Genomic DNA, 14,894 nt, shown 5'->3' with positions numbered 1-14,894 from the left:
GTGACAATAATTTTGACAAAATCCGGTATCATCATAGATGTGGTGGGCTCCTACTTCTGTGACAAAAAATCATGACAGAAAATGGGTTTTTTGTCCTGGGCGGGCCGGAGACGCAGCTGCATGACATTCTTTGGGTCGTCCATGACGAAAAAACCGTGGTAGAAGCGAGGGCGAGAAAAATATTGAGGCACTAGTAGAAAAAGGGTCTAATGTGAAGCACATTAGTCCCGGTTTGTAACAGAACCGGCACTAATGTGACCATTAGTGCCGGTTCAAACGGCTAGGGAGGCGGAGCTCATTAGTATCGGTTCGTGGCTAACCTTTAGCACCGGTTCGTGCCACGAACCGGTACTAAAGAGAGTGGTGGCAGGATGTTGTCAGACTGGGGCCCCTCCAGCATCTTTAGTACCGGTTCGTGCCACAAACCGGTACTAAAGGTCATCCTACATATAAACCCTTTGTCCAGCTCGCTCTGTTCTTCCCCCTTTCCCCTCTCCTCTCTGTTCTTCCTCTCTTCCCCTCGAGCTCATCACACATTTTGCCCAAATTTTGTCAAGATTTGAAGGCCCCCATCCATTGAAGTGATCACAAAGGTTAGCAACTTTGTCCTTTCATCTCTCATTGCTAGATTAGCTCTTACAATGCTTTATATGGTGATTAATTTCTGGGTTTTAGTAATTTGGGAGGAATTACATGTGGTAGTTTATTTGATTTATATGCAATTTGAGCTTAAAATAACTGTTAGTTTGCATATGTAGGTGTGGTTTACTTAGTGCCTTCACGTCTCCATCGTAACCACCGTCGATCGTCCGCACCGACCCGTCGTCGGCACCACCTTGTGGTGAGCCTCTTTTTCTTATCTTTTTTATATAAAAAAATCATGTTTGTGTGATTTCGATATATAGTTACTTGTATAATTATCTTACCCATACGTTGTTTGTTATACATAGTGCCATGGTTTTGATATCGGTCCCCGTCGGCCCTCGTCCGTGTTATGATTCAGATGTGGTATATTCTGTTTTGAAACTATTTGTTGCATTTTCGTGTTTATGACAAATTATGCCCATCAAGTTGACATAGATATTTTATATAGGAGCTATGCGAACCGGAAATTCCAATCGACCCTATTGTCAAGGGGTTAAATTTAGTTTAAAGAGAAAACAATTATTTGAAAGAAAAATTGAAAAGAATTGAGGGGGAGAAGATGGAATTGGAGTTGCATGTTGCCGATGTCATTGATGATCACAAGATCAAGATGGAGAAAATGCGGTTGAAGATTAGAAAGATTAGAAAATATGCCATTGATAGTGAGGCTTGGTATCATTATGTTGTTGGATCAATTGTTACCTTAGTTGCGATCTTGATCACATTTGTTGTGGCATTTAAATGCTTTAGCTAGAGAGTTATTTGTATGTTGCATTTAAGTGTTGTATGAACTTTATGTATGAACTTGTATTAATTTGGTCTATTTGGTGGTGTGTAATGAATATGCGTCGGCAATGGATGTACGATGACTGATGCTCTCCCCAGTTCGTTGATGGCGTGCATAATTTTCTTATTGCGGCTCAGGAAAACAAGCGGGCGGATGGTTTTATGCCTTGTCCATGTGCTGGCTATAAGAATGATTACAATTAATCTAACTCAAGAACCATTCACGTCCACCTGTTTGAGTCCGGTTTCGTGCCCCACTATAATGTTTGGACCAAGCACGAAGAAAGAGGGGTTATGATGGAAGACAATGAAGAAGAAGAGAACAACGATAGCTATCCTGACCATGGGTTCCCTGAATACGATGATACAACAATGGGGGAAGAAGCTGAGCCGGCAATGCGGGAAGAAGCTGAAGAAGAGGCATGAGATGAGCCTGCTGATGATCTAGGTCGGGCCATTGCCGATGCAAAGAGAAACTGCGCAAGTGAAAAGGAGAATAAGAAGTTGCAGCGCATGTTAGAGGATCACAAGAAATTGTTGTACCCGAATTGCGAAGGTGGCAAGATAAAGCTAGGCACCACACTGGAATTGCTCTAATGGAAGGCAGAGAATGGTGTATCTGACAAGGGATTTGTAAAGATGCTAGTAATGATAAAGAATATGCTTCCAAAGGACAACGAATTGCCCAAGAGTACGTACGAAGTAAAGAAGGTTGTCTGCCCTCTAGGGTTAGAGGTGAAGAAGATACATGCATGCCCTAATGACTGCATCCTCTACCGCGGTGAGTACGAGGATTTGAATGCGTGCCCGATATGCGGTGCATTGCGCTATAAGATCAGCCACGATGACCCTGGTGATGTCGAGGGCGAGCGCCCTAGGAAGAAGATTCCTGCCAGGGTGATGTGGTATGCTCCTATAATACCACGGTTGAAACGTTTGTTCCAAAACAAATAGCATGCCAAGGCGATGTGATGGCACGGAGAAGACCGTAAGAAAGACAGAAAGTTGAGAGTACCCGCTGACGGGTCGCAGTGGAGAAAAATCGAGAGAAAGTACAGGGAGGAGTTTGCAGGTGACCCAAGGAACGTATGGTTTGGTCTAAGCGCAGATGGCATTAATCCTTTTGGGGAGGAGAGCAGCAACCATAGCACGTGGCCTGTGACTCTATGTTTGTATAACCTTCTTCCTTGGTTGTGCATGAAGCGGAAGTTCATTATGATATCAGTGCTCATCCAAGGCCCTAAGCAACCCGGCAACGACATTGATGTGTACCTAAGGCCATTAGTTGAAGAACTATTACAACTGTGGAATGGAAAAGGCGTACGTGCGTGGGATGAGCACAAACAGGAAGAATTTGACCTAAAGGCGTTGCCGTTCGTGACCATCAATGATTGGCATGCTCTCAGTAACCTTTTAGGATAGACAAACAAGGGATACCGCGGATGCACGCACTGTTTAGATGATACCGACAGTATATATTTGGATAGTTGTAGGAAGAATGTGTACCTGGTCCATCGTCGATTTCTTCCGAGCAAGCATCCCGTAAGAAAGAAAGGCAAGCATTTAAAAGGTGAGGCGGATCACCGAACGAAGCCTCGCCACCGTACTGGTGCTGATGTACATGATATGGTCAAGGATTTGAAGGTAATCTTTGGAAAGGGTCCTGGTGGACAACCTATTCCGAAGGACGCTTACGGACGTGCACCCATGTGGAAGAATAAATCTATATTTTGGGACCTGCCCTATTGGAAAGACCTAGAGGTCCGCTCCGCAATCGACGTGATGCACGTGATGAAGAATCTTTGCATGACCCTGCTTGGCTTCTTGGGCATGTATGGGAAGACAAAAGATACATCGGAGGCACGGGAGGACCAGCAATGTATGCACGGAAAAGACGGCATACATTAGGGTCATGCCATCTACGCTCTTACCAAAGAAGAGAAGGAAATCTTCTTTGAATGCCTGCTCAGTATGAAGGTACCGTCTGGCTTCTCGTCAAATATAAAAGGAATAATAAATATGGCAGAGAAAAAGTTCAAGAACCTAAAGTCTCATGACTGCCACGTGATTATGACGCAACTGCTTCCGGTTGCATTGAGGGGGCTTCTACCGGAAAACGTTCGATTAGCCATTATGAAGCTATGTGCATTCCTCAATGCAATCTCTCAGAAGGTAATCGATCCAGAAATCATACCAAGGTTATAGAATGATTTGGTGCAATGTCTTGTTAGTTTCGAGTTGGTGTTCCCACCATCCTTCTTCAACATCATGACGCACATCCTAGTTCACCTATGCAAAGAGTTTAACATTTTGGGTCCTGTATTTCTACATAACATGTTCCCCTTTTAGAGGTTCATGGGAGTCTTGAAGAAATATGTTCATAACCGTGCTAGGCCAGAAGGAAGCATCTCGAAGGGCCATGAAAATGAGGAGTTCATTGATTTTTGTATTGACTTTATTCCTGACCTTAAGCCGATTGGTGTTCCTGAATCGCGACATAAGGGCAGACTGGATCGAAAAGGCATGCTAGGAGGGGATCAAATAATATGTATGGACGGGCATTCTCTCACTGAAGCACACTACACAGTTCTACAGAATTCCGCCTTGGTGGCTCCGTATATGGAGGAACACAAGAATTTTCTACACTCCAAACACCCGGAGCAGTCTGACTACTGGATTACATGTGAACAAACGGGGACTTTCGCCGGTTGGTTGTAGACACATGCCATGCATGATGGCGATATTGAAGATGAACTGTACTTGCTGTCACCGTTACCATCTTCGAATATAATGACTTTCAAAGGGTACGAGATAAATGGGAATACATTGTACACGATCGCCCAAGATAAGAAGAGAACCAACCAAAACAGTGGTGCCCGCTTTGATGCAACAACCAACACGAGAAAGGAAACATATTATGGTTACATAGAGGACATATGGGAACTTAACTATGGAGGTGGTTTGAAGGTCCCTTTGTTTCTGTGCAAATGGGTCAATATGACACGAGGCGGGGTAACGGAAGACCTGCAATACGGAATGACAACAGTGGATCTCAACAATCTTGCATATGCAGACGAACCATTCGTCCTGGCCAATGATGTGGCACGGGTTTTCTATGTGAAAGACATGACTACCAGGCCGAGAAAAAGAAAAGATAAGGAAGCGAATGCATCATACGATGAACCAAAGCGCCACATAGTTCTTTCAGGGAAAAGAAACATCGTGGGAGTGGATGAAAAGACAGACATGTCAGAAGATTATGAAAAGTTAAATGATGAAGATTGTCCATGGTTACGGTGCAAAGGGACACACGCGAAGAAAAAGTTTCACACCCAAAGATCCCACTCTGGGATGTGATAGGCTTCACCGTCATCACTTTCTTCTGTAGTGACTTTCCAGACTTATATGTCTGGAAAGTGCCGCTTCAAATAAACCGGAGGGAATCTTTGTAATAGTTAGGGTTAGGGTACTTATGTGTTTTGGCATTTGAAACGCGAAGAAATTTTATGTGCAAAATCTAGATGCACTTCGTCTACAAATTAGTTCGTCAAATAATTCAAATTTAAACTATTAAAATTTGAAAACTACTGGCACTAACAGAAAGTTTGTATTTTTTTTGTACCTAAAGAAAAAATATGTAGAAATAAATAAAGTAGAAAAGAAAAAAAATTGAGACAAAAACTAAATAAAAAAGCCCATCTACTGGGCCACAACGGCCTACGTACGACTAGTAACCCAACCTGTAGTTGGGCCAGGATGCAGGCCCGCAAGGCCCAATAGGCCCACAGGGCAGAGCTGTAGAGTTAGGCCCAGAAGCCTGCTATAGAGAGGAGTTCGAGAGAGCAGCCGCGCCGGGGTTTTAAACAAGTGCAGGCGCCCCTCGGCTAGCAAGGTGGGACTAAACTTGACCGCACCGCACCTGCACCAGCGCACCCCTTTAGTACCAGGTGGAGGCTCCAACCGGTACTAAAGGGGGGGGGGGTCTTTAGTACCGGTTGTAGGGACCATCAGGTACTAAAGGGGGGCGCTTCCCACCACTTCGCCTGGCCAAAACAACCCTTTAGTACCGGTTGGTGGCTACAACCGGTACTAAAGGGTGTTCTATATAAGAAAACACTTCAAAAAAAATTCAGTTTCTCATCTCTCCCTCTGCTTTTCCTCTCCTCTGCCCCCGTCGCCGCCGCCCCTCGTCGCCGCCCCTGTCACCGTCCGTCGCCGTCCCCGTCACCGTCCGTCACCGTCGCCGCTGCCCCTCGTCGCCGCCCCCGTCACCGTCCGTCGCCGTCCCCTCGCCTCGCCGTCGCCGTCGCCGTCACCTCGACCTCGCCCGCACTGTGAGCCCCTCTCCTCCCTCCGCGTCGCCGCTGCCGTAGTATATAGACACACACACACACACACACACACACACACACACACACACACACAGACAGACACATGCGCGCGTGCACGCGCACACACACACATGATCATGTTTTTAGTTTTTAGTTTTTAGTTTTTTTTGTTTTTTCTATTGTTTATACAAATGTTTTAGATGAATTAATTAATTAGATTAGATTACTGTCAAATAGTATATAGAAATGTTAGAAATTTTAGAAATGTTAGTTTTAGCTAGATGAATTAGATTAATTTCAAATTGTTATAGAAATTTTACAGAAATGTTAGTTTTTAGTTTCTTATAATTTTAGTTATAGAAATTTAGAATTTGCATATAAGAAATCACAATCCAATCATTTAAAAATTGTTACTTTTGCGGCGTATAGTATTTGTTCTCGACGATGCCCGGCCCGCATCCTTGCTTCGACCCGTTCGCGATGACGTCCTGCTTCAGAGGACCCACGTCCGGGACTGGGCTTCACCGGGCTGGCACGGGGAGGTGCTACCTTCAGGGGCTCGCCGTTTGGTGAGGAACCTGGGTCCCATCGTCGACCCTGAGCTTCTTTTGGTGGCGTTCCCATGGGCCACTTTCGGTGCGGAGGGAGCCGGCCCCGCCGGAGGTGGTGCGTCGCCGTGTCAGGGAGGAGGACGAGCACGTCCGTCACTACATGGCTGCTATGGACGTCAGGTTCTCCAATACCTGGCAGAGTCTTTGGGGAGATCACTGAAGCTATGATCCTATGATGGTTCCTTCTCTTTGGGTGTCCACCGCCCGCGCCTCAGGAACTGCGAGTGGCCTAGATTATTCTGTAGTATTCGATCTTTATTAGCTAGCTAGCTAGTGATGTATTTGATATAAAATATACGAGACGATGTATTCGAGATTATATATTATTCGTACGATGCATATTATGTACTATGATTCAGGATTTCCTTATTGATTGCATGCATGCATTGTAATTTGAATACTAAATTGTTTTATATTTCTTCTGGATTAGTTAAATAAAAGCTATGGCGGACAATACCGGCAAAGAGGGAGAAGAGGCCCTATTCAAGATCATACGCTCCCCTCGCGGGCCAGATGATCAAAATGAAGAAGATGACGGCTCCCAATATCTGAACAATACCGGGGAGGGTGATGATGAGCTGATATTCGATCGCGACGACCGAATTGATGAAGTCATGGACGACGACTACGATTATGATGGCAAAGAAAATGTTGGTCTTGAAATTGGCAAAGAAAATGTTGATCTTGAAATAACAGAGACCGGCGAGGTATATTTATATAAGCAGGCATCTGGCGATCTCACATGTTTTAAATGATTTGAAGATATATTAATGAATCGATCTTTCTTCTTTTAGCCCTCCGGATCGAGCAAATCTTCTACAGGTAGAAAGAGAGGCTCGGGCAAAAAGTTGAAGGACGACGTAAAGTACAACATCGATGCCATCAAAACTAATGGCGAACCAATAGCGCCTAAGAACATTGCGAACAAGTTCGTTCGCCAGTGCAAAGTTCTTGTGAAGTACAAACTCCTGATCTCCCTTCAAGAATGGAAAGAGCCATCAAAGCCTCGTCCTGATCTTACTTTTGTCGACGACAGAGCAAAAACTATGCTTTGGGAAAATCTCATGGAACATTTCACCCTACCAGATCATTTCACAGCTACAGATGTGGAGAAAGTCAAGGACGCTGCTCTTAGGAAGATGGCAATTGCATTAAACAACCACAAGAAAACTGCATGGAATAAGTACATCAAAGCAGGAAAGAAGACTCCAGAATTCAAGGGAACACTGGAGAACCAAAGAGAACACTGGCCCGCTTTTGTGAAATTCAAGGAATCAGAATTATATGAGGAACGGTCCAGAAAAAACAAGGCCAATGCCGCAAAAAAGGAGCAATTCCGTAGGCTGGGGCTAGGTGGCCACGCGGTGGCAACGCCTATGTGGAATAAGTCTGAGCAAGAGATGCTGGCTGCACAGGTCACTCCAGTTACATTGAGCTGCCCCCCAGGTGCAGAACTTGGTTCTATGCGCGTGGGGGGGGGGGGGGCGTTGGACCCGAAGACAAGCCTGGTATCAAAGAAGGCATGTCTTAAAGGAGCCGATGTTAAGTTAGTTCAAGCAATAGAGGAAGCTCGAGAGGGGCTGTTCACGCCCAACAGAGAGAACGACGAGCTTACACGCGCCCTGGGAAATCCTGAACACCCGGAAGAATACGAGGCAAGGGCGTTATTCCTTGGTATGAGGGTTTTTCTGACTGGAACACCGACCACAGAAGCCGTGCGAGAAGGAAGATGGAGGAGGAGAAGAAGAAGAAGCTGGAGGACGAGCAGAGGAAGCAGGAAGCAGAACGCCTTCAAGGCCTAGAATTAGCGCATGCGGACTTTGCACTCAAATTGCAGCGGCAGCAGCAGCATATAGACTCGCTTAGCCAGGAAAGGGGGTCTCAGCAGCGGCAGCAGCTAGCGGTTGATCCAGCATTGGATAGCATCATCCCATCCATGCCGAGAAGTAGCATGGGTTCTGCCCCGAGAGACGCACTGCTGGATAGATACCCTATGGATGACATTATGGAGAACACTAACTATGAGCTACACTTCAAAATAAAGAACATATCCATGAAGGCAGTGGATGTCGTTGCTTATACAAATTCCCTCGGAGCAATCTACCATTGCAGAACGATTCCAGGCGGCTATGCTTGTGTCGTGGTTGATGAGGTGGTGGACCAATATTCGGGGCTAGTGCTTGACATTCCTGGAGGTGACGAGGAGCACACACTGGGAGAGGCCATACATCGTATCATCCTATGGAGAAAGGATTGCATAATCTTTCGAAGGCCACCGACACCGCGTGAGCTAGAGCTTGACATCCCAGGAGGTGACGAGGAGCAGATGACTCCCGCTCCTCCTAGTCCGACATAGCTTTAGGTCACTCCTCGTGCTTCAACTCAACCAACGCATGAGGCCACTACTCCTGCTTCAACTCAGCCAACGCGTGAGGCCACTCCTCCTGCTTCAACTCAGCCAACGTGTGAGGCCACTCCTCCTCCTCCGAGTCCACCAACGCGTGCCACTCCTCCTCCAAGCCCGAGACCGCGTGAGCCGTCTCCGCTGCCTCAGCAATCACGGAAGAGAGCCGCCGCAGCTATGGTGCGTAGTGCTACAAGTCGTGGTAGTATAGGAGGTACAGGCGGCGGCAAGCGAGTTCAATATGGTCCAAGCCTCGCGCCTCTTCCGCAGAGGCCTTACGACATGACCAAGGAGCAAATCGAAGCCATAGTGAAGGCCCAAGTGGACTCCCATTTTGGACCGAAACCGCCAACGCCGCCAAGGGAGAAAGTGCCCGAGGATAAGATTGACCACTTTATTCGTATGGCTAAACCACCAGCTCCCAAGACTGTTGACTCAGACTATGAGAACCAAATTAGGAAGGCACATCGAGCACGACAAAAGTAGTCAAGCTCGAGCTCGAGCCAAGCAACTGGCCAAAAATGCGGGAAAACCGTTCCCCAGCTAGGAGAACAGGCGGCGCAATCGATCCCCCCACTTGTTGTACCAACACATGAGAGTACCGGCGCCGGTCAGCTGGTAATAATCGATGAGCGTAGAAGGCAGGCTGAAATGCTCGGTATCACTGTTGGACAACTCCTCGAGATTGAGCCCATGCCTCTGCTTAGAGAGGAGGACATAAAATGGAAATATGTCTGCGGCCAACCTTTGGTCAAGCCTGAGGAGGTCAATGTTGGAAATATGCCCTAGAGGCAATAATAAATTAGTTATTATTATTATATTTACTTGTTCATGATAATCGTTTATTATCCATGCTATAATTGTATTGATAGGAAACTCAGATAGATGTGTGGGTACATAGACAACACCATGTCCCTAGTAAGCCTCTAATTGACTAGCTCGTTGATCAATAGATGGTTATGGTTTCCTGACCATGGACATTGGATGTCGTTGATAACGGGATCACATCATTAGGAGAATGATGTGATGGACAAGACCCAATCGTAAGCCTAGCACACAGATCGTGTAGTTCGTATGCTAAAGCTTTTCTAATGTCAAGTATCATTTCCTTAGACCATGAGATTGTGCAACTCTCGGATACCGTAGGAATGCTTTGGGTGTACCAAACGTCACAACGTAACTGGGTGGCTATAAAGGTGCACTACGGGTATCTCCGAAAGTGTCTGTTTGGTTGGCACGAATCGAGACTGGGATTTGTCACTCCGTGTAACGGAGAGGTATCTCTGAGTCCACTCGGTAGGACATCATCATAATGTGCACAATGTGACCAAGGGGTTGACCACGGGATGATGTGTTACGGAACGAGTAAAGAGACTTTCCAGTAACGAGATTGAACAAGGTATCGGCATACCGACGATCGAATCTCGGGCAAGTACAATACCGCTAGACAAAGGGAATTGTATACGGGATTGATTGAGTCCTTGACATCGTGGTTCATCCGATGAGATCATCGTGGAACATGTGGGAGCGAACATGGGTATCCAGATCCCGCTGTTGGTTATTGACCGGAGAATGTCTCGGTCATGTCTGCATGCTTCCCGAACCCGTAGGGTCTACACACTTAAGGTTCGATGACGCTAGGGTTATAGGGAATAGATATACGTGGTTACCGAATGTTGTTTGGAGTCCCGGATGAGAAGCGGACGTCACGAGGAGTTCCGGAATGGTCCGGAGGTAAAGATTTATATATGGGAAGTCCTGTTTTGGTCACCGGAAAAGTTTCGGGTGCTATGGTAATGTACCGGGACCACCGGGAGGGTCCCGGGGGTCCACCAAGTGGGGCCACTAGCCCCAGAGGGTTGCATGGGCCAAGTGTGGGAGGGGACCAGCCCCAGGTGGGCTGGTGCACCCCCCCACAAAGGGCCCAAGGCGCCTAGGGTTTGGGGAGGGGGGCACCCACCTTACTTGGGGGCAAGTTTCCCCTCTCCCCCCCTTGGCCGCCACCCAGATGGGGATTGGGGCTGCCACCACCCCTAGGGAGGGAATGTTGGAAATATGCCCTAGAGGCAATAATAAATGGATTATTATTATATTTCCTTGTTCATGATAATTGTCTTTTATTCATGCTATAATTGTATTATCCGAAAATCGTAATACACGTGTGAATACATAGACCACAATACGTCCCTAGTAAGCCTCTAGTTGACTAGCTCGTTGGTCAACAGATAGTCATGGTTTCCTGACTATGGACATTAGATGTCATTGACAATGGGATCACGTCATTAGGAGAATGACGTGATGGACAAGACCCAATCCTAAGCATAGCACAAGATCGTGTAGTTCGTTTTGCTAGAGCTTTTCCAATGTCAAGTATCTCTTCCTTAGACCATGAGATCGTGTAACTCCCGGATACCGTAGAAGTGCTTTGGGTGTACCAAAGGTCACAACGTAACTGGGTGACTAAAAAGGTGCACTACAGGTATCTCCGAAAGTGTCTGTTGGGTTGACACGGATCGAGACTGGGATTTGTCACTCCGGATTACGGAGAGGTATCACTGGGCCCACTCGGTAGTGCATCATCATAATGAGCTCAAAGTGACCAAGTGTCTGGTCACGATCATGCATTACGGTACGAGTAAAGTGACTTGCCGGTAATGAGACTGAACGAGGTATTGGGATACCGACGATCGAGTCTCGGGCAAGTAACATACCGTTTGACAAAGGGAATAGTATACAGGGTTGTTTGAATCCTCGACATCATGGTTCATCCGATGAGATCATCGAGGAGCATGTGGGAGCCAACATGGGTATCCAGATCCCGATGTTGGTTATTGACCGGAGAACCGTCTCGGTCATGTCTGCATGTCTCCCGAACCCGTAGGGTCCACACACTTAAGGTTCGGTGATGCTAGGGTTATAAGGAAGACATGTATGTCATTACCGAATGTTGTTCGGAGTCCCGGATGAGATCCCGGATGTCACGAGGAGTTCCGGAAGGGTCCGGAGGTGAAGATTTATATATGGGAAGTTGTCATACGGACACCGGAAAGTTTCGGGGACATATCGGTATTGTACCGGGGCCACCGGAAGGGTTCCAGGGGTCCACCGGGAGGGGCCACCCCTCTTGGTGGGCCACATGGGCCGCGTGGGGCAGCGCACCAGCCCCTGGAGGGCTGGGCACGCCCCCCCTTGGGCCCATGTGCCTAGGGTTGGGGGGGGGGGAACCCTAGTGGGGGCGCACCCCCCTTGCTTGGGGGGCAAGCCCCCCTCCCTGGCCGCCCCCCTCTAGATCTCATCTAGAGGGGGCCAGCCCCCTTTCCCCTTCCCCTATAAATAGAGGGGCGAGGAGAGGGCTGAACACCTGATCCAAGGCGCAGCCCCTCCCCTCCCCAACATCTCCCCTCCTCCGTTGAGCGCTCGGCGAAGCCCTGTCGGAGTACTGCCTCTCCACCATCATCACGTCGTCGTGCTACTGCTGGAGCCTTCTTCCTCAACCTCTCCTTCCCCCTTGCTGGATCAAGAAGGAGGAGACGTCGTCCGTACCGTACATGTGTTGAACGTGGAGGTGCTGTCCGTTCAGCACTTGGCCATCGGTGATCTGAATCACGGCGAGTACGACTCCATCATCACCGTTCCCTCGAACGCTTCCGTACACGATCTGCAAAGTGGTATGTAGATGCAATCTCTCTCCCATGACTCGTTTCTTAGATGAACTCATAGATGGATCTTGGTGAAACCGTAGGAAATTTTTTAATTTTCTGCAACGTTCCCCAACAGTGGCATCATGAGCCAGGTTTATGTGTAGTTCTCTATTGCATGAGTAGAACACAATCTTGTTGTGGGCGTAGATCTTGTCAACTTGCTTGCCGCTACTAGTCTTTTCTTGCTTCAGCGGTATTGTGGGATGAAGCGGCCCGGACCGACCTTACACGTACGCTTACGTGAGACAGGTTCCACCGACTGACATGCACTAGTTGTATAAGGTGGCTAGCGGGTGTCTGTCTCTCCTACTTTAGTTGGAGCGGATTAGACGAAAAGGGTCCTTATGAAGGGTAAATAGAAGTTGACAAAATCACGTTGTGGTTATTCGTAGGTAAGAAAACGTTCTTGCTAGAACCCAATTGCAGCCACGTAAAAGATGCAACAACAATTAGAGGACGTCTAACTTGTTTTTGCAGCAATTGTCATGTGATGTGATATGGCCAGAAGTTGTGATGAATGATGAATGATATATTGTGATGTATGAGATCATGTTCTTGTAATAGGAATCACGACTTGCATGTCGATGAGTATGAAAACCGGCAGGAGCCATAGGAGTTGTCTTTATTTTTTGTATGACCTGCGTGTCATTGAAGAACGCCATGTAAATTACTTTACTTTATTGCTAAACGCGTTAGCCATAGAAGTAGAAGTAGTCGTTGGCGTGACAACTTCATGAAGACACAATGATGGAGATCATGATGATGGAGATCATGGTGTCATGCCGGTGACGAAGATGATCATGGAGCCCCGAAGATAGAGATCAAAGGAGCTATATGATATTGGCCATATCATGTCACTACTATATAATTGCATGTGATGTTTATTATGTTTTATGCATCTTGTTTACTTAGAACGGCGGTAGTAAATAAGATGATCCCTTATAATAATTTCAATAAAGTGTTCCCCCTAACTGTGCACCATTGCTAAAGTTCGTCGTTTCGAAGCACCACGTGATGATCGGGTGTGATAGATCCTTACGTTCACATACAACGGGTGTAAGACAGATTTACACATGCAGAACACTTAGGGTTAACTTGACGAGCCTAGCATGTACAGACATGGCCTTGGAACACAGAGACCGAAAGGTCGAACATGAGTCGTATGGAAGATACGATCAACATGGATATGTTCACCGATGATGACTAGTCCGTCTCACGTGATGATCGGACACGGCCTAGTCGACTCGGATCGTGTAACACTTAGATGACTAGAGGGATGTATAATCTGAGTGGGAGTTCATTAAATAATTTGATTAGGTGAACATAATTATCATGAACTTAGTCTAAAACTTTTGCAAAATATGTCTTGTAGATCAAATGGCCAACGCTCATGTCAACATGAACTTCAACGCGTTCCTAGAGAAAACCAAGCTGAAAGATGATGGCAGCAACTATTCGGACTGGGTCCGGAACCTGAGGATCATCCTCGTAGCAGCCAAGAAAGACTATGTCCTAGATGCACCGCTAGGTGAAGCACCCATCTCAGAGAACCAAGACATTATGAACACTTGGCAATCACGTGCTGATGATTACTCCCTCGTTCAGTGCGGCATGCTTTACAGCTTAGAACCGGGGCTCCAAAAGCGTTTTGAGAAGCACGGAGCATATGATATGTTCGAGGAGCTGAAAATGGTTTTCCAAGCTCATGCCCGGGTCGAGAGATATGAAGTCTCCGACAAGTTCTATAGTTGTAAGATGGAGGAAAATAGTTCTGTCAGTGAGCACATACTCAAAATGTCTGGGTTGCACAACCGCCTGTCCCAGTTGGAGATCAACCTCCCGGAAGAGGCGGTCATTGACAGAATCCTTCAGTCGCTCCCACCGAGCTACAAGAGCTTTGTGTTGAACAACAATATGCAGGGGATGGTGAAGACCATTCCTGAAGTATTCTCAATGCTGAAGTCAGCAGAGGTTGAAATCAAGAAAGAACATCAAGTGTTGATGGTCAATAAGACCACTCAGTTCAAAAAGGGCAAGGGTAAGAAGAACTTCAAGAAGGACGACAAAGATGTTGCCGCGCCCGGTAAGCCAGTTGCCGGGAAGAAGTCAAAGAATGGACCCAAGCCTGAAACTGAGTGCTTTTATTGCAAGGGGAAGGGTCACTGGAAGCGGAACTGCACCAAATACTTAGCGGACAAGAAGGCCGGCAACACTAAAGGTATATTTGATATACATGTAATTGATGTGTACCTTACCAGTACTCGTAGTAACTCCTAGGTATTTGATACCGGTGCCGTTGCTCACATTTGTAACTCACAGCAGGAGCTGTGGAATAAGCGGATACTGGCGAAGGACGAGGTGATGATGCGTGTCGGGAATGGTTCCAAGGTCGATGTGATCGCCGTCGGCACGCTAC

Source organism: Triticum dicoccoides, chromosome 7B, assembly GCF_002162155.2.
Source record: "Triticum dicoccoides isolate Atlit2015 ecotype Zavitan chromosome 7B, WEW_v2.0, whole genome shotgun sequence".
Classification (NCBI taxonomy): Eukaryota; Viridiplantae; Streptophyta; class Magnoliopsida; order Poales; family Poaceae; genus Triticum; species Triticum dicoccoides.
Note: the sequence above shows the minus strand (reverse complement) of the source record.